The sequence below is a fragment of the Opisthocomus hoazin genome, chromosome 8, assembly GCF_030867145.1.
Source record: "Opisthocomus hoazin isolate bOpiHoa1 chromosome 8, bOpiHoa1.hap1, whole genome shotgun sequence".
NCBI lineage: Eukaryota > Metazoa > Chordata > Aves > Opisthocomiformes > Opisthocomidae > Opisthocomus > Opisthocomus hoazin.
In genome coordinates, this window is record NC_134421.1 from 66320476 (window position 1) to 66346856 (window position 26381).

Sequence of the window (26381 nt, forward strand, 5' to 3'; positions counted from 1 at the left end):
TGCTCCTCACTGACCAAAGCAGCCACTCATTTTCCCTTCTTAGCGATGAACAGCCCAGCCAGAGCCTGAAAGCACACTTTTGATCTGAGTCAGTGACAGACGAGTGATTTGGGGTTTTACCACTGATAAATGTCTGAGCAGCGTAATCAGAGCCAGTTATACTATTGTTATGATGACACTGATACACGAGTTGGTGCTGTTATGGCTGGGGAGCTCGGGCTACATTATCTTTTTGCCTCTTTCGCCAGGTAACTTGAGGCCGCGGCACTACTGATTGAGGACCGCCTGATGCTGTAGCGTCCGCTCCTGTAACCATAGCCCGCCGGGGTCGTGGGGCTATTGTGAGGGCTTTGTTTAGCTGCCGACAGCTCCGAGGACCAGCGTGCAAGGGTTGCAAGCGTTTTTGTTCTGTCTGTGCTGCTTTGCCTTGCAGACAATAGGAGCGGGCGGCAGCGAGGAGACCGTGGGCTGACTTCAGTGGAGGACAGAGCAGGAGGTGTAGTGCCCCACTTCTGAATGCTCCTGACAGCAGAAGAGGGGGTGCTCTCTCTTAGGAAGGCTGGAATGACATCATGCCCGGGCTTTCATTTTGGGTGCTCTTCTGGATGTGAATGCAGCCTGTTGATTATGCAGATGTGGAAAGCAGGCTAAGCGGATCCGATAACCTGTCATCCAAGATGCATCCTTTCCCTTGCTCAGCCCTGCTCACCTGCTTTGGAAACGCACACGAAAACACTCCGTGCGACCAGCCCAACGCAAGCCCTCTAGCCATGGAAGAGGAGAAGACCGAGGCGCGCTCAGCGGTGTGCCTGCAGCCATCTGCAATAGCAGCCAGCAGCGTCAAACACGGGGGAGAGAAGGACAGCAAGGAGATGTTCAAAGCCATCAGATCCTCTGAAAAACACAGCCGCGCAAGCACCAATTCCAGCAATCACATTGCTGCTCAGTCAGCGTCTGCTGCCACGGAGTCATCGGCGTTTGCTGCTCGCGAGCTGAGCCATGATGTTATTGCACTCTGTACGCACATCCCCAGACCGTCCATCATCCACGTGCCAAAGGTGAGTGCTCTAGAAGTCGCTATGCAACAAGGTAAGAGAATTGGCTCGCCTTCGCAAAGTATGAAAAGGGTGGGGAAAAAAATCTGTAGGAGCATTTATCTGCTATTGATCGGCATGCAGTCAAGAAGGGACTAATATCTGTTCTCACTAAAATAATGTGACAGCTGTTGCTTTCCTGCACTGTTATCAGAAGCCTTTGGGGGATGTTTGTAATAATACCGGGCACTTTTATAGTACGTTTCATTCGGTCATCTTCCTGTCTTTTGGTAATCCTCACTTATTCTGGACCTGATCCAAAATCCCTTCAAACGGACAAGCAGGGTTTTTTCCGCTGAGTAGAGCGAGCGCTGCGTTTTTGCCGCTGCAGCCAGGTGCCTTGAGGCTGCGGAACCAGTGACTGCAGAATTATTTTTCCATCCTTTTTTTAGCTTATGTGTGCTTGGAGGCAACAGTAAGGTTTTGAGTACAGTTTTGGTGAGTTCAGTTTGGTTTTGCCTGAACAGGAAGATCACAAAGTTGGGTATTTTACTGTCGGTACTACTCAAATAGTACTACTACTAGTACTGTCGGTACTACTTCAGGACAAGGGGCAATGGGCACAAACTGAGGCACAGGAAGTTCCGTCTGAACATGAGGAAGAACTTCTTCCCTCTGAGGGTGACAGAGCACTGGAACAGGCTGCCCAGGGAGGTTGTGGAGTCTCCTTCTCTGGAGATATTCAAGACCCGCCTGGACAAGATCCTGTGCAGCCTGCTGTAGGTGACCCTGCTTCGGCAGGGGGTTTGGACTAGATGACCCACAGAGGTCCCTTCCAACCCCTACTATTCTGTGATTCTGTGATTCTGTGAAATAGAGTGCAGTAATGAGCAAATAGCGCTGTTCTCATTTTCTCTTGGTTAGGTAACTGGAGATCACATGCTTTTCTCCCCCCCCCTCCTCGGATAAACACTGAGTAATAGAAGCCACATGTGTGACTCACCTTTTTTATACCACAGCTTTTATTTGAATAGTCCATTTCTCTATCAATTTCCCTGCCAAATCACAGAGTGCCTCTCCTCGCTTTCCCTACAGAGTCAGGTAATACAGTGTTTAGCAGAGATATCTGTCCTTCTTGTAGAAGAAGTGTTAGAAAAAGGTTTACTATGAGATATATCTGCTAGAATTAAGAAAATTATCAGAATCAGGGTTTCCAGGTGGGTTATTCTGCTATTACCAGAGCTGCAGGCTCTGCAGACCACCATTTCAGTCCCATTACTATCACCCCTATGTAGAATTTAAGGAATAACTGGAGCTGCCTGAGAGCAATAATTTGCTTCAGTGTAAAAAGGAGCACTGACTGTAGAGGTGCTGGGATCTCTCTTTCATGTAAGATTTTAAAGAAGAGCCAGATGACCATTATCTGCGGATGGGGTAAGGATATTTAGTCCGGCTGTCATCCAAGGAGCCAAACCAGATGCTATCAAGGTCTTCCTCACTGACACGTTTCTGAGATTTCACTTCTTTTTTTCTTTTTTTTTTTTTTTTTTCACTTGGGAGGTTCCATTTGGATGTTAGGCAAAGCTTTCTCACCTGGAGGGTGGTGCAGCATGGGAAGAGGTCACCCAGAAGTGATGCGGGTGCTGTGCTTGGAGGATTTCAAGGCGTGGCTGGACTAAGCCGTGGCTGACCTGACGTAGTGTTGGCAGAGGTCCTGCTTTGAGCAGAAGGTTGGACAAGAGACCTCAAGAGGATCCTTACAGTCAATGTTTCTGTGGTTATGTGACGTATGGATCTTGATGCATATGTATGCCGCTTATAAGCCTGAGGAAATGGGATTAGACTGAGGCGTCTCTTTGCTGTGATTGAGACAGCAACATAGCCAGTGGTGCTCTTGGCTTCACAACACTTTTGTGACAATTTCTCCCCTTCTTCTACTCCTGCCTGCTTCCTTCCAACCACTTCACCCTTCCTTGGTTCATGTGCTGCTCTTTTCTGTGCTACCAAAGCCACTGCCAATACCTACCTCATGCCACGGGTGTCTGCTGTAGCAGAAGAGTTTCCCTACGCTGGGCACAGACATCTCTAACCTCCACAGGTCAGTGGTGTTGGAGCAGGCATTGCTGAAGGGTTGACTCCGTACTGATCCAAAGATGCTCCCATGCCTTTGTGGTGGTGGAGCAGGGATTCTGCTGACCAATGTACTCGAATTTAGGAGTACAAATTTATAGCAATCTCCAGTCAGAGGAGTAGTCAGGAATGGACCCCACTGCTCTGGACAATCTGGGTGATTCAAGTTATTCAGTCATCCAAGTCACCACAAATTGTCCGTGACTGTTTTATTTTTTTTTAAGAACGAGCTACAAAACATCCATCAGGATGATGTGTGGTCCTACCCTTAAGGTTCTACTGAACATCTTCTTCTATGTGCCTTGATGTTTTGCTGTCACTGGGGAGACCTGCGAGGAAACTCCTTGTCACAGCTAGGAATTGGGCTTTCTGCTGCCCCTTCGCATTGAGATCTTCCTGCCAAGGTCTGTGGGGTCTTGTTGATGATACTCATGATGTCCCACACAGAGGAGGAGCACTTCTCTCTCCATGACACACACAGCCCAGATACTGCATCTGATCAGTCATGGCACTCTGCTACCAACAGGCTGAGCTGAGCCGATTTTGGTGGCATGTCAGAGAGAAACAGGAGACCCACAGAGTTCTCAGTTTCTGAGTATCCACATCCAGCTTTTCTATGAGGGTCTGCGTGTCAGAGAATTGCTTAGTGGCAGCTCTCGGTGCCTGACTGCATAAGAGTGTCCTCCCTCTCAGCTCTGCCCATCAGCACAACCATTTTTAAAATGTTAGTACCCTCAGTAATTGCTTTCCCAGGCAAAAAGTAAACAAATAAGTGAAGCAAAATAAGAAGATGGGGTATTCGCAGAGGCTCTGTGGTGCACTGGTGGGAAGTAGAAGTGGGTGGGTAGAGGAATGCATACTGGCTCTGATGGGATGAGAATGAAAGTGTGGCGTATGGAGATACTGGGAGGTTTGGGTTCTCTGCCACAGTAGGGAAAGCAACATGATGAATATGGAGAGGAAGAAGAGAGCCCTGGCTATGGGACTGCGGCAGAGAGTGAGGAATAGCCCTGTAATGAAGAGAGAGGGAGGTTATGGTCATGGCATGTGATGGGCTGGGGACCACACACAGATCTCCTGGCATGAGAGGGAGGAATAAGATGGAGACAAAAGGTGGTGGGAGGCACACAGGACATCTGGTATACTTCTGAGGGAAGGCACTGGAGCACAGGGCTGAGAGAAAGTATGGGCCACGAGGAGAGAAAGAGGAGCACAGGGTCTCTGTGAGCAGGGCGTGGGTGGCCTTGGTGGGAGGGTGGAGACAAAAGGAGCAGAGAAAGCACAGGGCTGCCTGGGAGCAGGGGCTGGAGGCATTTCAGTCCCTGAAGCAGAGCTCACGCCTGTCCTAAAATAACAATATCCAGACATCATAAAAGGAGCCAGTGAGGCCCAATAGAGAAGACACAAATTTCCATCCTCCTTGGCATATCTGACCTTCCCTTTGTATCTTAGTTTCTCCAGCTATAAAACAGACAAAATTTGTCCTCTTCCCTATGCAATCATGCTGAAATCTGTAAATTAAAATAACATAAACCTGCTAAGTGGCAAAAGGCAAACGTGCTGTGTCAACACAGGAATTTCACAGTCCTATTCAAGAGATTTTTAGTTCAAGTTCTTGCGTCAAATTCTTCAACAAAAGCTGAAGTAACGTCAGGAAAAATGCTCATACTCTTTTGTCTCTTTCATTTTGAAAATGACATCAGCAAGGGGCTAATGACAAATACGCTGAGAACTTCCAGCACCAAGAGACCTGCTGTCTACCTGTCAGCATAATCCTTTTCAAGCAGAGGATCAGTCCATTTTTCACTAATAGCAGCATAAAATTCGAATTTGAGCACATAATATACTAATTGATGAGATCTTCCAGCTGACCCTCCCCACTGGGACATGTTGTCACATATTTTGGATTACAGTGGAGTTGCATGCATGTAACCAAACCCAGAATCTGATCAATTATTCCTTTTATGAGAAGACTGCATCTGCTCCAGATGGAGGAACTTTAAATCTGATATAAATATGATCACAACAAAAATTAGATTTTAATATAATTACCAAAGAGATTGAGTTAGACTTGTTTGGTCACAAATTACTGTGGCAGCAATGTGCTTGTAAATAACTGACCATCATTCTAGTATTTAGAGATTGCCTCAGTAATAAAGCATGATTAAATGTCAATGAAGTTCTGCACGTCTAGCATCTTTGTCCTAATTCTGACATGCAAAGGATTAATTCTTTTGTGTTCTGTGTGTTGCCTGGAGGGTCTTTATCAGACTTTACACCACCATAAATCAAAGCTGCCAGAACTACCCACTGAAACTTGCTTGCTTAGTCTTTCAACCTCAGCTACAACACCAACAATTTTCCCATCTTTTATTTCCAAGTCCAGTTTTAGCCACTGATAAACTCTGAAGTGGAAACTTCGGAAGAAAGCCTTATTGTTCTGAACCAGCAACTGTGATATGGCTCCAATAAATGTTTCATGTTGACAAAAGCACATTAGTGACCCTTTCTACGAGCAGTGTCATTCACCTGCCTTGAACTCTGTTGACCTTCAGAGTTTGCCTTGCTTTTTTTTCTGAAACAAAAGAAACCCAAACATCATCCAGTGCATCATGGAATAATTTCTTCCCTTTCAAGCTGTTTGAGACACCAACAGATCAGGAGATGAGACCTTAAATGTGAGATCCTGGGAATGATACATGTGATGAAGTAAGCTGTGCTTCCCATTGCACCTGGGGAGGCTCACTGAAATCAGTCTCACCTGTGATTTCCTAGATAAAGTGTCAGTCATACCTTTAGGGTACCTAGACCTCTTTAGCGGACCTCAAAGCTACTTTCAAACCTTGAATGCATAACTTCGTCTCTTTTTCACCTCCATCTTTTAGTACCTAGGTTAGTTGTTTGGCTAGAGAAGCTAGAGAGTGGATTTGACCCAGTGAAGCTCATTTTCAAGTATCTGGACATCAACAGACAGGCTGTTGGTACCATATCGAAAGCAATGACTTTACTGGGCTTTGGACCAGAACTGATCTGAGTGATCATAGTGATGATGATAATGATGACAGACTCCCAAATTCAAAGGTGTAATTGTAGCTGTTTGGGAAATTGAGAAGAAACCTCATGAATACTCCTCCCCACACAGAACATAAATTTCTATTACCATCCTCATTTTGTTCTTTGGATCTTTCTCTGGCCAACTTGTAGGTATGGTTTATATCTAAGCGGTTCAAGTAATGCATTGCGTCAAGGACTTGAGAGCCTAATTCCTCCCTGCTTGACACTTTGCGCAATTGTTTATACCCATGCAGCTAAAACAGAGCATGATCACAACTTGTCACACATTTACGGGAGGGGGAAGTGCTCACTGAATGGAGACACAGGACTGCAAGAGATGAGGACAACTGAGATGGAGGAAATATACCAGTAGCTGCCTAGGTGAAGCCCATAGGTAAACTCCGTAAATACATGGAAAATATGAACAGTCCATTGAAAATAATGGGACTTCTCACAGGCAAACTCACGCGTACTCTTGGTTTTCTAGTACCAGCTCCTAGGGACACAATCCTTGGGAGGATTGCTGGCACTGCTTGTGCTTTTCTGGGAGAAACGGCCAAGAGGGGTTGTGTTTAGCTCTCCCTGAGTGCTGGATGAGCCCACAGGCCTGAGTGTCCAACTGCTGAAGGATGCATTTCAAGGACACTTTGGGAGATGTTAAGTATTATGATGACTAGTTGGCAGCTAAAAACTAGCGGGAAATGTGTATCATTACTTGATGAACGGCAGCTAGTTCATATCAAGCTGTATCCTTTGCTTACGTTTGCAAAGGTTTCCTTCCACCCCTCAGCAGAAGAGGGTTGCAGTCATTTTATCAGTGCGACTGTGGAAATTGCACAGGGACAGTCTTTGCCCCAGCAAAACAGGCAAAAGCTGCCTGTTTTCTCTCCAAATTTACACTGGTGAAAGTTTGCTTTAATTTAAGCAAATTAAATCCAGAGGGTAAAACCCATCCCTTCAAAGTCCTCAGAGTGGGCATTCAGCTATGCAGCAGTGGTTGCCAGAGAAACATTAACACCCTTGCCTTCCCCAGCGTTTGCAGGAGCTTAGCACCTCAGAAAAACCCGTTGTCATTTATTTAAACGACATTTACATTTTAACACTTTGGCAAATTCAACTGGGAGATTATGGCCTTGATGACTTGGCCAGAACCCTCCAAGAAGCTTGAGAGAGTCCTTGGACAGGATTCATTTTTTCTTTTTACTCCACTTCCCTGTGCTTTACCACCAAAACCTCTCTTAGCAGCATACGCTACGGTAATGTTTTCCCTTCATCTCTTCCTCTTAATCTTGACTCTCTAGCTAGTCTGAGGAGAGTGTGTGTGGGCTGGGAGTTCTGGACTCTCAATATAAACAGCACCTAAGTGAAACCAGACTTTCTCATTACGTTTTTGCTTTACTTTCAACTCCCAGATAAACACAGAGGTAATGGCACTGCGCGGTGCAGAGCCTTTCATCCCGGCCAACGCACAACCCGTTTACTTCCATGGCCCGCACATACACAAAATAAAATCCATCCTACTGGCAGAAGCAGCAAGCTCTGATGAAAGTGTTTGCCCCGTGCCCCATCCTGTTGCTAGCTCTGGGCTGGCACGTTGCTGCACAGACTGACGAGCACCATCACCCTTCTCCTGCCTCCAGGATTCCCCATCCAGCAGCTTTCCCTTTCATCTTTCACACGGCATAGCTTTCACCGATACGTAACTACTCCAGATGTGACCCTGACCAAAATGGTGCAGTTTCCTCTATTTGACAAGAAGCTCTTCTTTTTTTTTTTTCCTAAATCTAGCTTCTATCCCTTCATTTCTCATCTTGCATCAGTTGGGTTGTTTTTTTCGGAGGGGTCATGCAGCTTTCAGCTGCTGTTCTGCAACAGCTTCTGCATAGCAGAGTGATGAGGGACGGACTAAGAGCTTCCTTCATGCCCTCTCTCACCCTGAAATCTATTCCAGCAGCTCTTGGTAATAACGAACCTCCTATGTGCCAACAATAATAATAGAAATAGTAAAGCTTTCAGGGAGTTCTTGGAAGCCATGAGACCCTCATTTAAAGGGGATTAAGGAGGAGAATTTGTAAAGTCTCATGAAAGGTACTTTTGAAAACAAGATATTGTAACAAGAGCACTTTGAAACCTTCGCTAGGAAATTGGAGACCGCATGAAACTTGAAAGGTTTTGGGTTTCATCATCAACACAGAACAGCCCAGGGTCACTGGAGAGTTCATACCCCTTCTACTCTTAGGGTGAGCATGAGGGTCCTGGGATGCTACTACGTAAGCAAACACTGGCATCCCATTAGCATTCAGGCTTTTGATTTTGCTGACTGTAGCACCTGCAGAACTGGTATTGTTCAGCCTTCGTAGGCTTTCATGCCCTATTTGCATGTTCTTCATTGCCTTGCTTTGAACGCAGTGGGGATGTTATGTTAGCATTCTCCTTCCTTCTGCCTTTCAGTAAATTAAAGGGTGTTTGCTGCTCTTGGGGGGAGATAAGATGCAGTTTGAATCAATGGAGTAATTACAGAAGAATATGATACTAATGGAGCTGATTTGAATGCGTATCTAAGGGTGAATGCTATGGCTCCATGCCCAGACGGTGCACATTTTCCTTGTGATGAGTTATTTATGACTTGACACATCACATCTCTGCCATTTTGTGGCTCAGCAGCATTCATGTCATTGATAAAGCAAACACTGTCAATATTGTGTGTTCTTACTGATCTAGGCCTGTCTGGCGAGCAGTCTTCCCATCTGCTACAGCTATGGCCACCCCTTGTCCAACAGCAAAAGCCAAAGAGAAAGGTTGATATGGCTTCACCAAAAGCAAATCGTGTCTGACTAGGTGGCCATAGAAGACTCTATGATAGAGTGACTGCATCAGTGGGAGGGAGAAGAGCTATTGATGCCATCTACCTGAACTTCTGGAAGGCTTTTGATACGGTTCCCCACAATATTCATTCCTCTAAATTTGATTTGATGGATGGACTATTATGTGAATAAGTAATTGGCTGCATGGCCACATCCAAAGAGTTACAGTCAACGTTTCAATGTCCAAGTGGAAACCAGCAATGAATGGTGTCTCTCAAGGATCTGTGTAGGACCAATACTATTTCATATCTTCATTAATGACACAATGCGATTGAGCGTACCCTCAGTTTGGAGATGACACCAGAGTGGTGCAGTTGATTTGCTAGAGGGAAGGGATCCCATCCAGAGGGACCTGGACAGGCTTGAGGAGTAGGCCCATGTGAACCTCATGACATTCAACGAGGCCAAGTGCAAGGTCCTGCACATGGGTCGGGGCAACCCCCAGCATCGATACAGGCTGGGGGATATAGGGGTTGAGAGCAGCCCTGCCGAGCAGGACTTGAGGGTGCTGGTGGATGAAAAATAGGACATGAGCCAGCAATGTGGACTCACAGCCCAGAAAGCCAACCATATCCTGGGCTGCATACCCAGCAGCATGGGCAGCAGGGTGAGGGAGGGGATTCTGCCCCTCTGCTCCACTCTGGTGAGACCCCACCAGGAGTCCTGCGTCCAGCTCTGGAGCCCTCAGCACAGGACAGACCTGGAGCTGTTGGAGTGGGGCCAGAAGAGGCCACAAAAATGATCTGAGAGCTGGAGCACCTCTGCTGTGAGGAAAGGCTGAGAGAGCTGGGGCTGTTCAGCCTGGAGAAGAGAAGGCTGCGGGGAGACCTTATTGCAGCCTGCCAGTATTTAAAGGGGGCTTACTTTTTACCAGAGCCTGTAGAGACAGAACAAGGGGAAATAGTTTTAAACTGAAAGAGAGTAGATCTAGACTGAACATAAGGAAGAAATTTTTTATGATGAGGGTGGTGAGACGCTGGCACAGGTTGGCCAGAGGAGCTGTGGATGCTCCATCTCTGGAAACATTCGAGGTCTGGTTGGATGGAGCTTTGAGCAACCTGATCTGGTGAAAGCTGTCCCTGTCCATGGCATGGGGGTTTGACTAGATGAACTTCAAAGGCCACTTCCAACCCAAACCAGTCTGTGAGTCTATGACATCTCTCCTTAGTAAAGAAGAAGGGCTGACCTCAGGATGCCTAAAAGGATACATGGCTTCCCAGGGACCATGCAAGAATTTGGGACCATGCCAGTCTTGATTGCTTTCCCGACCAGAGAGCTCAGGCAGGATAAACCCAGTGAGAGAACACGGTGACATGCTTGGCTTGCACAGGAGCTGGGCAGTCACTTTCCAGCCTGTAGGACCTTGAAGACTCTCCCTATGAATCAAGACCAAGTCTTACATGAACATGACCGTATATTGGCCCAGAAACATAGAGCTCAAGAAATCAAAAACATAGAGCTCAAGAAATCAAAAACTTCTTAGATCTTTTATATATATATATATATGTGTGTGTATGCATACTATTTATATCATTATAGATATATCGTTATATTCAGATATAATAGATTTTAGTATAGTTATTTTTGGAGCTTCAGACCCCCTTCTTCACATGCTTTTGGTATGACAGTGTTTATCTTTGCTTCTGCTTTTCTTATTTGTCCCATTGCCATAGGTTGAGGACTAGTGACAGTATAATACCTGATACACTGGGGCTAGGTGCTAACACAAAATGTATATCTGAAAGGTAACAGCTTGGCTGTAGTCCAGTTATACAATGATGCGAGCATTCAGCCTCTCCCCAACCAACATGCCTAAATCCTGACCTTTAGAAAATTCCTATCTAAACCATAAGGAGAAAGGTCTTATTTCTTTATTATTTTTAATGGAAGCTTTTAAACCACAAATAAGTGTGCCAACAGTGGCAAAAAATAAATCATCTGGGCCGTTAATTCCCCTAATGAGACTGCTGGGTACAGCCAGACCAAAGTGTTTGATGTGGTGGGTCCTTCCCAAGAGGGATCGTCATTGATTTCAGTGCCTGAGCATCAGATGCCAAATGCTCTTGTTTGAGCTTTGTCAGTCTCAGAAAACTAAAGAACATGCACATAGAGGTTTATTTTGGATAAGGACTCTACACAGAGGCTAAAACCCCTCCAAGAATAATGGCAGGTCCCTGTAATTGGGGGCCAGCTATCCATTTTGAATGTAGAGTTATTGTGCCACCCTCTTTTCCGTACACCAGTAGTCACGGCTCTCCAGCTGCTCTGGTTAAATTAGTGCTTCTGTTAACTCTTTAATTAAGCAGGAGAATGCCACAGCAATAGCAGAAGGGACCCTTAGCTTTCCTGCCCTGACACAAAGCAGACATATGCCATGGCTAACAAGATGATGCCTTCTCTGGGGACGGGATAGTCTTTTCACCTATAGACATCCGTAGCTGCCTCTAGTCCTGCAGTTGTACTGGCTCCAAGATGAAAAGCTAAGTAAAGGTGTATAATAGAGCTAATAATTCAGTGGTTACAAGCTGTTAAATAATATTTAAACCCACATGTCATAAAATGTGTTCCTTGATGTGCAATTTCAGATTGTAATGGTGGGGATGGGTAAAAAGATCTAACCGATCTCTTTGGTACCAGATTTTGGATCTGTCCTTTGGTGTATTATGGAAAACTGTAGCTCGGTGCCAAAAGACTAAATTCATTTTTAGGTACCTAAAGTGAAATGTGGACAAATATTTGTTGCTGCTTGGGAACGTGAGGCCTTCATTCAGCATCTGTAGGAACCAACCCCAGGTAAACAAAACTGGGCATCAAAAAGCAGTAATAGTGGAGGACCTTGTTTCAGCTGTAGACCTAAATCTTGTTCCTGAAGCAGTTAATAAAAAGTCAGAGTTTAGGTTTTGTTTCTCTCTATTTCTTCCACAGCCCAGCTGAGTGATCTAGACCCTTCTGGGGAAGAAATATAAAGTAATTAAACACAGTGTGACTCTGCTGTCCAGGTTTCAGCTGAGTGAGATTTCAAACGGCTCATACAATCTTCACTAGGAAGAGCTCAAGTGAACCAGATAAGCAGTGATACCTGAGTGAGATGAGGCCCATCTCCCACCAGAGCAGGGTATTTTTTAGACTTAAATTTACTTGTGGGAGCAAAAATCTCCCTCTTCCCTGTGAGCACCACAGTAACATGTGTTCAGCTTTTCTGGGTGAGTCTGTGGGCAGGTCCTTTTCTAATATTAAGCCCATCTCTTCCTCTTCTTCCACAAATCTGTCTAAAAGCTCTTCTGTCTGCTGCCAGCTTCCTCTGTGGACCTGCCAGACCTCAACAGAGCCCTCCTTTTATATGCCAAAACTTCTTGGTACTAGCTGGCTCTCTGCTGAGAAGATACGTGGCCTTCCAGAGGTTAAAAGCAAACATAAATCCTATACTGCAAAAACCAGTTTCAGTTCTGCTCCTCTCTACTCAGCTTCAAAACCTGAGTGACCTTCAGTGCTTCGTGTTGTGCTTTTCTCCACTCTCTGGAGGACGTACAGAAGAATATTTCTTCCAGTTTCTCAGCTATTATTCACTCAGATATGATGCTTTGACAGAAGCATCTAATATTCATTATGCTGTTACCATACAATTCCCATTATACACAACCTCCACCCTTTGCAGGTTTTCTTAATTGTGACATTTGCAAATGAATAATTAAAAAAAGAAACAGAGTAGATTTTTCTTGTTCCAGCCAAATATAATCATGTAAATCATTTCAAATGTTGCAATCTCATAATTGCAAGACAAGTTTGTTTTCATTGCACAAAAATTCAGCAGTATATCATCTGGCATTATGACTTTGTTTAACAGAAAAGTGTGTGAAATCAAGTCCCAGATCTTGAGATCCTCTGGTCTGAAACCATGCACAGCTTCTGAAAGAAAAGAGTGGCAGTCTCATCTCTCAGGAAGTTCAAACAATAAACTGAAGCAGTAAATGAACATTATTTATACCAAGCTATTGTCCACTGGCAGAAGCATCTCACTAGTAGGATTGGGTCTTTTCACATGTGGCTCAAAGTAGTGAGAAAGAGAACTGTTTAAGTTCCAAAAATGGCCATGAGATGATACGAGATGGTAGATGCATAGGTGAGGTAGAAGAGCAGAAGAAGAGAATTTCTCTGTCAACAAGATCCTCTCTGAAAGTCACAGTAACTGCCAGCACACCTCTTGACAGGACTCCTGTTTGCTGGAGACGGGCTTTTCCAGACATCTTACTCAAGCTTAGCAAAATAGAGCAGTGTCACCTTGAAAGCCTTCTCATTCCCTTGGTTCTCACCTCGACAAGGGTCAGCTGGCCCAAACTCAACAGCTGAAGTCACCCTCTGTCCTGACGTGTTGGGACATTTGTCAGACTCTTTTCACATACAGCTGTGGCCTTTCTAGTCTCCCCGGTCACATGAAACTGTTCCTGCTCAGAAGCCTATGGAGGTTCAAGCAATCACCTCGTGGATGCCACAGCCTTTCAGGTTCATCTTTGCTACTTGAGGTTTTCGTATTCTTTGGGTCTGTGCTCCTCCCAGCCCCAGGCAGAGGCTGAGGTGGGCTGGGTCCTTCATGCTGGTGGCTTCTTGGAGACTGACTGAGAGCACCGAATTGCTCCCATAACCCCTTCTGCTCCTCACCTTTATCTTGGGATGGTTTTTTTCCTTATATGATTTTAGCATTTCTTAGCCCATAGGGGATAATCATAGATGGAAATTACCATGTTTCAGGAGTCTGTCTTTGGTTCCTGGCTGTGATTTGCTGGTGCCTTTCTCCAGCCTGTCCTCCACAGGCTGAAGTCACAGCTCCAACCACGACGGGCAGGCAAAGGAGAGGACTTGTGCTCCTCAGAGCTCATCTACTCTCCCTGCCGACACCGCAGCTTGTACAGTAAAAACTGTTACCTCTCGGTGCAAGACATGGCAGGCCTGCTCTGCCTTCCTTCAACCCCATCTCTACAGGGCTTTTTCCAGGCATGTGCCCTGCCTCTTCCCTCCTCACCTCATCTGAGATGGTTTGCAGCTGGTGGTCATGCCTGACGTTCGCTCAATGTTAGCTGATAGTCCCTGCTGCCTTTTGAAAACCGGAGAATATTCTGAGTCCTCATGGATGCTGAGAAAAGTAAGAACACCCCAGAGGCACAGAAAGCAAATACAATTAACAGGGCTTTAGCACCAAAGCAAATACGATTATTCTGAGCATGCCTGGCTTTTGAGTTGAGCATCCCTGGGGTCACGCAGACATGCACATGCGCAAACACAGAGCGGTGTTTAAAGGCTTCCCAGGAAGGGAAGCAGGGTGTGTTTTGCTGTCCTGACCCCACCGAGAAGGGGAGAGCCCCAAAAAGGGCTGCGAAGGCACCTGCTGCCCCTGCCCCAGCACAGCTCCAGGGAAAGTGGGGCTGGACCCAGTTACTGGGGCTCTGGCTGGACCTGGTGGCCTTGAGCAGCTACTCACCGAGAGCTTGCTCTTACGGCTTTAAATTTTGGGATGCTGTCCAGCTTTTGGAGGGATTTGTCTTTTCTGTAGGAGGATTTTCCCGGCAGGCTGTGCTCATACACGTAGGGAAGAAGGCTGACACAGGCAGATTTTAATTAAACCATTCTTTTAGCTCCCCAGGCTAGTGTAATTTAACTTCTTCTCAGAGATAATATTAACACTTAAGTCGTTTTTCATCATCATTAGTTTCGCTTGTGGAATTGCATTGGAGAGAAGACCCCCTGGATGCAGACACTTGTTGACTCCTGTTGTTTCAGTTCCCTTCAGCTGTCATTTCTCAGCCAAATGTTACCAGCAACAGGAAGGAGAGGGATTTTCCAACAAAAATCAGCAAAATTGCATATGCGGAGATCAGGCATGATATTTCACTAAGATCTGCCAGGTTAGAGGCATTATGTGTCAATAAAATTAGGAAAAAACCCCAAAGCCAGGTACTGTCTGAAAGGGGCTGAAGTGGGAGACCTGGAAATCAGTGGTGTCACAGTGGCACGGGTCTGACCAGGGGAGAGCAGGGATGCAAGGAGGTTGGGGGAGCCCTCTTCTGCCCCCCAGTCAGCAGCTCTCCCTCACTTCTTACCCACTTAGTTCATTAGCAGCCCTGATTGCCATCTGAGGTAATAAAATAAACACTACTGCAAGTGGAATACCCTAGGATTAGCTGCTCAGGCCTGGCAGGGTATGAGCTCACACTTTGCTCAGCTCTGGAGAACAGGCAGATAAATGAGAATGTATGGATTGAGTGTGTTGTCCTCCAACGTGCAAATGTTGTGCTATTTCATTTCAGAGGTTCATCCTTTGTTGCAAGGGCAACGAGAAGGGGGAACTCTTGTGAAGCAAAGCTTAGGTCTCAAACCCCAAGATGAAGGAATGCATATATTCAGATATGAAGAAGCATCTGGAGCCCAGCTTGCTTTAACACTGTTCCTAGGAGACTTACGTTGGGTGCTAGACAAAGCTAGGATCGTTTTAGTAGTTCACGCTGACATGACGAGGTGGTGTCTCACTCAGCACATATGGGGATATAACCAGAGAAGATGTGCTGCCGCTCCTCCGCTCTACAGGGCGAAATGCTGGGGGGCCTGTGGTGGGCTCCCCCATCATCTCCCTGTCCTGGAGGTGGGCTCAGCAAGAGCAGCCGCTGGTTTTACCTGCCCTTGGTGCATGCACACCCATGCTCCAGCATGGAAGGGGGAATATTTGAGCCCAGGCTGAGTTTTTGCATCTCCTGAACGCTCTCCCTGACCTGCAGGACTGTGTAAATCATGTAGGGTATTTAAAGAAACCATGCTGCTCTCCAAGATGCACCGAGGCATTAGAGGAAAGAAGTCTAACAATCTGATGGGTTTCTCATGATGGTTTTCTTTTCTAAAATATAGTGTCACCATGATTTTAACCTCTGCTCTGATAGCTGTTGGAGTACGTGGGTCTGGCCTCTTGGTCCTTTCCCACACACCTTGCCTTCCTCTCCTCTGAGCTTGCCTTTCCTCTTTTATTTCTTAATGTTTCTCCCTAAAGCACGTTTGCTGTTGTAAACCCTAACCTGGCCTTCTAAATGCCTGAGAAGACCTGTGCCCTCCAAAACAAACCAAATAATGTAGGTTTGGGGGCTGATGAGCTCTGTGAGCTGTTTTTGCTCACGGCTTTAGATCCAGTGCAGTGGGCTCAAGCTCAGCCACAGGGGTGGTGGACTCTTGTAGGGAGGGAAGGGCTGAGAGGTAAATGCAGAGGGATGCAGGTCCCTAACCCAGTCTGTCCCCTGAGAAATAACAGCCTGAGAGCATGGCCAGTGGGAAGGCAGAGGTGGGAGGGAAAGAGAATGTTCCTTATTGCTGAAAAACCATAACTGAGGCAAGTTTTGGGAGGTGACTGAAACCCATCCCCATACTGCTTCCTTTCCTGTTCCTCCCTAAGTCAGTGGGGTTCGAACAGGAGCAGCACGGAGACCTGCATATGTATTTTCTAATTTCAGTTTTCTGTTCGTTCTCCAAAGCACAAGCATACATCATGCCTGAAATTATTTCTGTTTCTGCTAGAGAAATTTTTGTTGTTGTTGTTTGGCAAACAAAACAAAGCAAAAAGCCAAGATGGAAAACTTTGATCAGCTCTAATAAGTTTATTAATATTCATCAAGGCTGTACATCAGAAAACTCTCGTTTCATAACATGACTTCTTAAAGTGTTGATGTTTGATACCAGTGTGGATATTTTGGCTCTGCTCTTCTGTCTTTCCTGGCTGTATCATAAAATGCATCACACAGCGTGACACCTGTTAACCTCTAGAAATACCCAACTACAGTGACGCCGATGATTTTCTGTAAGTGATCAGTTCAAAGGCTTTTAATGTATTTTGGACCTCAGTCATTATGGATTTCTGGCAATGCCAAAGGGTAATAAGATAATGGGTATATGTTTTCCAGTGCTGTGCTTCACTCATCCTGCCAGCCTGTTCTGTGCAGGCGGAGCTGGAGGGCAAGAACCCAACACAGTTACATTGCACATCGAGTCTGTAAGTGGAATAATAAGGAGCAGCTTAGCAGAGTTACTGAATTGAGACAGGAATTTGGCATCGCAGTGGCTTTCTTCTTACCTAAGGGGAGTGTGGTGAACATGTGCGATTAATGTTCTGGGTCTTTCAGGGGACACGGGTAATCTAACATGGCAAGGTAAACTTTTTTCAGGAATAAATTAGAGGTGAGCTATTCCACTTTCCTGTTTAACCGCTTTTTTTATCCTTGTCTTTCAGCTGGATTGAAAACAAGGGTGGAGATTTTTGGGAAGGAATCCCCTAGGTAACTGGGATGGAGGGATCAGATGCAGATTTTTCTTTACTGCGTATGGTATCATATTGTATCTCTTATTATTGGGAGACTTGTGCAGCTCAACGACCTGACACACTGCCAGGGTTGGATTAGGAGCTCTGGAAGTTGAGATTTGATTTCAAAGGGAGATATTTAGCTAATAATCCTTTGCAGGTTTGCACAGGAATGTGGGGGGGAGGCGTCTCTCCGCTGAGGGACTGACAGATTTATTACCCTGCTATCTGCCATGAGCGTGGGCTGGGAAGGGGCAGCGGTCGAAGGCTGTTTCCTTGCCTGCAGAAGGCATTAAGCTCTGCCTTGCTGAGGGAAGCAAAATGTGGCAACTTCCCCCTCCTGGCAGCTCATTTCACTTTCCCCTTCCCCTCTTTTGTGCCCCTTCCCGCTCTACCAAGGCACTTTATATAGCAGCTTTGCTAGCCGCACCCCCAGATTGCTACAGCTCTGCTAGTGGTTCCTCTTCAGTTTCTTCTGCTCTTTAAGTAAAAATCACGTAGTACAGAGTACTGTGGTATGTTTTCAACCTATTGAGCACCTCCTAAGCAGACTCTCCTTCTGCTTACTTCAGGGAGGTTTTTACTAACAAAGTCTCCTGCCTTGCATTTGCAAAAAAGTCTTCTACAGAGAAGACTCTGCAACTTCAGTACCCCAAGCACGCCAGGTACTGCCTAAGATGAGGGTGACCGTTCCTTCTGGGATATTAGGTCTGGACTGTATGCTTATTACAAGCAGATACTTTCGTCCAGTTTTGGACAGGCTCCTTTTTTAACCCAGGTTTCACAAAACAGCATATGCAAACGCACATACTTCAGATTTGTGTAGCGACTGCTCACCTCCCTGTCTCTCCAGAAGAGCCTTCCTCCCCTCCAGAGCCCTGTGCGGCAGAGGGAGGAGCAGTTTCCCCTCTCAGCTTTGGCGTGTAGGTTGACACAAGGCTCAACTTTGCCCCTATCTGAACTTCTGCGCTCTCCATTTTCCACTCTGCTCTTTATATCCAGATTTCCTGGCACAGCACAGGACCGAGGAGGTCTGGAGCAGGTTTGGGTGAGGCAGGGAGCAATCTCACTTCAATAAGCCCACAGCTAGAGCTGATGTTGCAACAGGGCTCTGCTCCACCTTGTGCAAATGAGGTTCACCATGGTCAGCAACAAGGTACAGGCTCTGTGTTCCACTGATTCCCTGCTCTCTAAGCTTGTATCTCCTAAGGGTATCCCAAGCATATCCTAAGGAGAAGAAGCTGTCCTAAAAGAACTGGGGTGAATGACTTCCCTACAGAGCAACATTGCATCACTTGTGAGATATGGACAAATCCCACCCATACACAAGGACCGCTCCATCCTTTTATTTCCACCTTCCTGCATTGATCCAGGATATGCCCTATCAGGCGATCTGCAGGCTCAGATCATCTGTTGGCCTCAGTCCACTGCTGACATAAATTCTGCAAGCAAGTCTGTCAATACTTAAACACCCAAGAAATTAATTTGTAGCAAATTCCTTTGATCTCCCTTGAGATATTTGAAATCAGACTGTAGCTGACTGTTAAAGATTTGCCCGCTTTAAGTTCCAGGGAAAGCAACTGCCTTCCTTTACATCTTGCATATTGGCAGCCTCTCATTTATGGCACTCCCGCATCCCCGCAGGACCAAATTGCTCGTTTCTGCTGGTATGGCCATGCAAAGCCCTCTAGAGAAACAGAAATCACTGTCTCTCTTCAGAATTTTGATGCAATAAGAAGAAAGCACTCTGAAAGAAATCCATATGACAAAATGAATAGCCTGAAAGGGCAGAAGGAATCTTTATGCCCCTCTAAACTAACCTCCCAAAGAGCATAGCCGTTGACTGTTATATAGTAATATCCCTGCAAAGATCAACAAGCAAATTCAGCAGCATTTGAACCTGTCTTTCAAAGAGATGTCCGTTTTACTCCATCAGTTTTGAAAGGGGCATTGCTTAGAGCTATGAAGCATGGTTTTTTGATTCAGCTACTGCAAAAAAAAGTGAAGGAGAGGTAGCCACCCTCTCACTGCTGATGGCTGAATTTACTTTTCTTCCTTCTCCCAGTTCTGCTGGTTTTAGCCTCCTGTAGGCTTTTTTGCTTGGTTAACTACTAGGAATTGTTCCTTGGTAATGAAGGATGCTTTGTTAGCAGCATCCTAACCACCACATTCCTGATGGGCCTTTGAACTCATGGGAAGGCAACACCTTCCTGTTCTGGAAAGCAATTTTCGTGACTGGTGAGGAGTTGAAGGTTATTTGTGCTTGGAAAGCAGAATATGTTTGATAGGAATGCAACTGTTTGTTCCCAGCCAAAAATCACACCTGTGAGCCTTTGATTCAGGGAATCCTATTGTGATGAAAAAGGCTTTGTAAAATAGCAGCGTGGTCTCCCCCTGTGAAATAGAAGATTAAATCGTGATCACCCTGCTGTTGACTCAACTGTTAGCAGCTGAAATATTATTTTCTCAACACACTTAACTCGGTTATGATCTGCAGAAAGATGCTGTGGTTAGAGGGCCTCCGAAACACAATGGAGCCTCACAACTTCCCCATTAAATCCCCATCGTATTTACCAAAGGGAAAATTAAAAACAGGTTTTCATGAGAAGTTCAAGCCAATCCAGCTCTGCCTGGCTGCCAAAAGGAACAGTCCTGCTTCCCCGTCCCACCCCACCTCATCCCTGGCTGTGCATTCCTGCCACTGCCACTGTGCCAGGCTAACAGTTGTGAAACCACACGGTGAAGCAGGTCAGCCTGTTAATCTGGCTGAAGAATGACCCACCAAACTGATCCAACTTGCTGGTAGCTGCACGACACGCTGTGCTGACACAAGGGAGTGAGTAGGAACATGTGGCCAGGGCAGGGAGTAGGCAAGACCACACCTTTGGGTGAGAACATGGGCTTAGATGGGCTTAAACTGATCACAAACCATGGGCGGAGCTGAGGGGACACCAGTGCTGGTCCTGGTCCAGGACAGTGAGGTCCCACTTCCCTCAGAGGGTTTTATAAGCAGAGATCAGAAAATCTCTTGACCAAGGTCAAGAGAAAGGCTGGTGTTGACTGCAACCGGAGCATGGAGAATGTGGGCTGAGTGTGATAGGACTGAAACCCAGCAGCGTGGCCAGCGCCCAAGTGCCGGAGCACGTCACCAGCTCTACGCTGCCAAGGCTTGTCATGGCCAGGAGCTGGTTTATAGAATCCTAACCCTCTGCACTCATGCTGCTATGAAGCTGTAAATGCACATGACAGCCCATGCAAGAGGGGTGGTGGTGTCTGTCTCCCATGGACAGGTAGTGATGTAGTTGCAGGAAGGGACACAGAGAGTTCCTAAACCCTTTCTACTCATCAATTCCCTGTATTCCTGTGCAACCTTCTTCCCATTACTACTGCCCAGTGTATCATGCATTTAATGAGTCATGCAATGTTAACAATTCTGTTACCACTGCAGCTGCGTCCTCCCCCTGACGTGCACATTATACGGGCTGTTCCTGGCTCGCAGGCTTTAACAGAACCTCAGCGTGGGGATGCCTTTCTCCAGATATCGTTTCTGTGGTCTGCATTTTTGCATGCTTCATACTGTGATGCATGCTGTACTCGGCCTCCAGCTCTGCGGCTGACGTACAGCTCACCCCCCACGTGCCACCCGCACAGAAGGGGCTTGGAGCAAAGTCGGGGAGAAATCGCTGAGGAGGAACGTGCCCATTAAGGGGGGACGTGACAAACCCCTGCACTAAGATGTTGTAGGGCTGCGCATGTTGTTTAGATCTTGCGAAAGCAGAGCATTTTTAGATTGTATTTCTACCAACACCACTGATCATTAAAGATGAAAGAGTTTTTCAAGGCTCTTTGCCTCATTTTCCCATCTAATGCCAGCAGAGAAGTGCAGCCTTTCTGACTTGGGTCCTGTGTGTCCAAGGAGTCCAAGCACCACTGCTGCAGCTTCCCACCCTCCTTGCACTGTACATATGCCATCAGGTTGTTCCTAAACCATGACAAAGAGTTTTCCACTTGGCAAATCGCAGCTAGAAATATGAGAGCCCTAACCCTGGGCCAGCCTGAGCTGGAGGACAGGGCTACAACAAGGCAAGGGAACAGGCAGAGTGGATGGGGATGAGAAACCATCCCTCACAGCTCCCACAACATAGATTCAGGATGAAATTTATTGTTACATACCAGCATGGCACCAAGAAGGGCAGTCCATCCTCTCCCCCTTCCTTCCCCACATCACCATCCTTATCTCTCCCTCTTCCCCCCAATTGTAAGGATCGCTGTTTTGTAAACCACAAGACTACACAGGACCCAGATGTCTTTGCTTCATGCCGTGCTGTGTCGCAGGTGCTGGCGTTGCTCTTGGATGTCCTCTTTGCCTGACTACATTTACTATGGAGCTCTGGTTGCTCGTGGGGAGAGGATGAGCAATGGTCTAAACCGTGAGACACACCACAGCAGCTGACTTAAATGCTTTTCTGTTCAACATTGCTTAGAAGACTTCACTTTTTTTCAGCAAAACTATGACAGTCCAAGTTCCTAGCGAGCAGGTTCAGGCCTCTTCCATGCACTTTTTATTATTCTTCTGAATCCAACCCAAAACTCGATCAGATTGGACTCCCCATAGGTTTTCGCCTGCCCTGTTCAAAAGGCTCTGCTGCATGCTTCCCACAGGACTATTCTGCTAGACAACACATTTATTGTTAGAATTGTTGAAGCTACTTTGCTGATAAAGATCTTATCCCTCCTCCCCCCGAAAGCTCTACCAAGCTCCAGCAGAAATAGAGCATAGAGACTGCTGCTGTTTTGCTGCTGGCTGGCCCATCCCTCAGTGTAGGGTTGCAGGGGTGGGTTTGGGGGTGATTGCTTCATGACACAGGAGGTCCTTCCAGCGTGACATACCCATGTGCCACTGCAGCATGCAGGGACCTGGTCTGGCAGGTCTCTCTGCAGCCCACCTCTGATGATCACCACACGAGATCACCAGCCTGTTCCTTCCAACTTGTGGGAAATAATTGGGTTTTCTGCAGGGCTGACATCTCACTGCACTTTCCATGACTAAGGCTGAGCTGGGCTTTGTCAGGCTCTGCAGGCTTGCGTACCCATGGACCTCAGTGGATCTTCTGCGCTTGGTCAGCAGCCAGAACTCACAGCAGAGAGTGCACTCTGTAGGGAAACAGGGACACTTACTAAAACGGTTTTGATTTGGCAGCAGCCAAACTTTCAAGACAAGAACAGAGCAGATTGGAGAAGTCTTTATCCATAAGATTATAACAGATTTAAAGCAAGTCACTTTTGGGGCAAGAGTAGAGTAACCCCTATCCCAGTGACTAATTAATAGCCAAGTACCATATTTATTACACTGACTAATTTATTAATAGCCAAGTACCAGTCATGAAAGAAAGATACTTGCCTTTCTGAGATATTTATCTGAACATTTTAATGTTGCATGAATAATTCGCACTTTTGAGCAGACCAAATTGTACATTAATCTGAGTCTAGTTTATGGCACGTCGCACTTTTTCCTAAGTGCAGTTCAATTCCAGTTTTTCAGCCCTAATATACATTTATGATTGCAGAAGTGAAGTTGAAAAATAAACCAGAGACTGCAGAATGCTCTTTACCCTGAAAGTTTAGTCACTTGTGGAGGCCAGACAGATTTATGTATTTCCCTTGTAGAGGTCACTTATTTTTAGCTCACAGATCGTTTTGTGAGATGCAGAAAAATCTGAGTCACTGGACTCTGAGACAAAAGTAACCGGAGACTTTTTAAGGTTGATTCTGGTGACGGTGTCTTTTACTCTGTTTTATTTAAGATGTTCTAAGGAAGTACATCGCTGGATGCGTAGGTCTGGGACAGAGGGATGGCAGAGGCTCTCCAGGGGTCTGCAGTGGTGAAGGAGTACACTTCATGCTAGTGTATGGGGGTAGGGAAACCCACCGAGAAACATGTAAAAGAGACCCAGCGTGTCCCCAGGGCCACGGAGAAGTTGTCTCTAGGAGACCCCAATGGAGAAGGTTTACACTGGAGAGGAGGGAGATGGAGTGCTGCAAAGGTGTGAGGAGGAGGCAAAGATGTTTTTGTTTTGAGTTTACAGCCGAGACCCCAGATGCTAATGCAGGAGGGGTGTTGTGTGACTGCCTGAGCAAAGCCATTGGGAAGCCTGGAAAAAGGGAACGGAGGCAACGGCCATACAGGAGACTGATGGGCTTGTACACATGGTACATTTGCATATCACACGGGAAATGCGAAGCAGAACTGGGAGTTGCAACCCACACAGCAGGGCTGGGCAGGGATGTCCACTGCCCACCTTCTGCTCCGTCTGAGTTTACTTGGGAAAGCCCAGAAGTCACTGAAGGTGCTGGAGAACGCGTTTCTAAATGGGAAGATCTGCTTGGTGAACGCTAGTGGCATCTACACACACGTAGTGCAAAGCAAGGAATCTCAAGGAGTTCGTGTCCTGTGGCATATGGTCCATAGAGGCCATTCTGCCGATATTGCTGCAATGCTCTTTGACCCAAGTGACATCTGGGTTGCTGTGTGTGCCGTGTGTATGGGAAAAGTACAGAAAATAATGAAGATTCAGGCTGGAAGCACTCTCCAGTGAAATTGGCTGTGGTGTCTGCTTTTGCCCTTACCTTGCCCTGTAGTGTTCATATATTCACAGAACAGGCTTATCCCTCTCTCCGCAGCCTGCCAGGCAGTGTGTAGCCACACTCACATCCAAGTGTGTGGTTGAGGTTGATCTGGCCTTTGGGCTGCTCTGATTTCGCTTGGGAGATGCAGTGATCCCTCACAAATCCCGGGTGATACTGCCAGCATCCTTCCCACCCTGCGGGACAGAGGGTGACAGGGCACGAGGGGACAGTGTGCTCAGCGGGACGCTCATCCCGCATCCCAGCTGGCCCATCCTGGCATGGAGGCTTCCCAGGGAAAGGGACATGTGAGGCTGGCTGATGGTGTGCAGGGACCCATCACAGCTCTGCTCGCAGGACACGTGCCGGCAGCATCCTCTGCCATCCCAGAGCAGCACTATTACCTTCCACTGCTGTACCCTGAGGGAGATCAGCTGAATGTTACAAAGGGAAAAATGAGAAGGAAAAAAAATATCTTGGCTATTTCCCTGCTGCGCGGGAGCACGAGAACAGCTGCGAGCGGGTTTAGCTCCTACCTTCTGGAAAAGGACTTACTGGGAAATGATAAACATTCCCCAGCACTTTAAAAGCCATCATGAGGCAGTTAGGGGGAAGGACAGTGTTGCAGACTTTAAGCTTTGCTATTATAATCTGATTATCTGCAGGATTTTTCCTGCAAAGGCAACCCAAGCACAGTACCTGTGTGCCCTTGGCTGCGTCAGCCACCCGCGCACATCTGGCCTTGGGATGGACGCTTGTCTGTGGGTGACTTGCAGGTCAGGAGATCCTCTAAGATCTTCATTTCTGGAAATGGGAAAACAACTGGTCTGACTTTTGTAACAAAAAAAATTTTTTTTAAAACTATTTCCCCCCCCACTCACCTATAATTCTTGGAAGGCGCCGAGTTCTCCATCAAACAGAGAAGTACACCGTTGCTCCCTCCCACCCATTTCTTCCCTTTTAATAGCAGCATGAAGGGCCAGAAGGAGAAGGGAAGATGCATGAGCAAATGTTTGTTTGCTTTTAAAATAAACTCCAATTCAGAAACAAGAGAGAGAACTGCAGCTTTGCCACCCCCGTTTCCCTGTCGCTACCAGCTCTGCTCGAAGGGACACCTCTTACCCAAATGCCCAAGCTCTGCTGATCCAGTAAATCCACTTGCGCAGCTGGGGTGAGGGCCGTTTGCTGCCCGTTGGTGGTCGGTTAGTGGATTGTGGTGGTGTCTCTGCCTAAGCACATCCCCAGTGCTTCCTGTATCAAGCACAGGAGCGTCATGGTGTTGACACAGAGCCTGTATCCCTCTGTTCCTGCATCTTTCACGTTCCTCCACTTCTCCAGTGCGGTTAACGTGGTGGGATCTCTGGTTTGCAGCTGATACGGGGACTCTGACCCCTACAAAAGCCCAGGGGCAGCAGCATGGGCAAAGGGGGCTTTTAGAGAAGGGAGAGGAACCGGAGGCATGAGTGGGTCTGGGGGTGTCCACAGGGGCACAGGGTGGCTCCAGAACCCAACCCTCTCCCAGGGAAGAGGGAGGCTCCCCAAAGGCTCCTTGCTGTAGGGCTCTCCTGCGAGTTTGGAGAATCACTGGGCAGGCCAGAGGCCTGAGATTAGGTGGGTACAGCCCTGATGTGGGACCTTTTCCTGTCCTGGGTGTTTGGCAGCTGGCTTTAACTATAGAAATGTCTGCTTTCTCATTTTTTATTCCAAAGCCCTTTGCAGGATTGCTCAACTTGGCCTCACATCTCAGTCATGTGGCAATATTGCTGCATGAAGCGCAATATACGAAAGGGCATTTGATGAGGGTTCACTTTCTGTCCCTCTTCCTCTTCCCCCTTTGTTTTCAGTGCTGTTGCTTGCTTTAGGTACGCTTGCTTGCCTGTCTTTTCCAGCTATGGCACATAGGGGTGTCCTTCAGCTGCAGCAGGTATGACAACAATCTGTCCTCCTTAGGCTAGCATGATTACTTGCTGTGAATGAGGCTGAATTTTCTTTTCTGTTGGTGCCCGGTTAAAGGCTTTTTGTAAGCTGCTTCCCCCCTGAAGTCTGTGAGTTCACCTGACATGGTCAGTGTCCAAGTACATCCAACAAATCCGTTTCCACTTGTGATATAAATCTTGGCACGCGTGGGATATCAGCACAGGAACAATTTCTTGTGCCATGGCCCTTCCAGTTGAGATTACCTCCAATGCAAATATATGAAGAATATAAATGTGGGGAGGCAGCAAAAGGTGCTCTCAGCTGGTGGGACAACTGTGCTGAGCAGGGCTGGGTAGCAGTGTCCAGCAGCATCTTCCCTGGCCACCAAAGGTGAGGCACGCAGCAAGAGTGAGGAGATGGGGGAATATATTT

At 46.8% G+C, this 26381-nt stretch overlaps 1 protein-coding gene across 1 annotated transcript in view; it reads left to right on the forward strand.

Moving 5' to 3' along the window:
* The first annotated feature begins 977 nt into the window (after positions 1 to 977).
* Positions 978 to 26381, forward strand: part of FAM107B (family with sequence similarity 107 member B) — a 133365-nt gene continuing 107961 nt past the window's right edge. Inside the window, exon 1 of the mRNA XM_075429084.1 lies at positions 978 to 1058. The gene's annotated coding sequence lies outside the window, so the exon portion shown is untranslated. The remainder of the gene's footprint in view (positions 1059 to 26381) is intronic.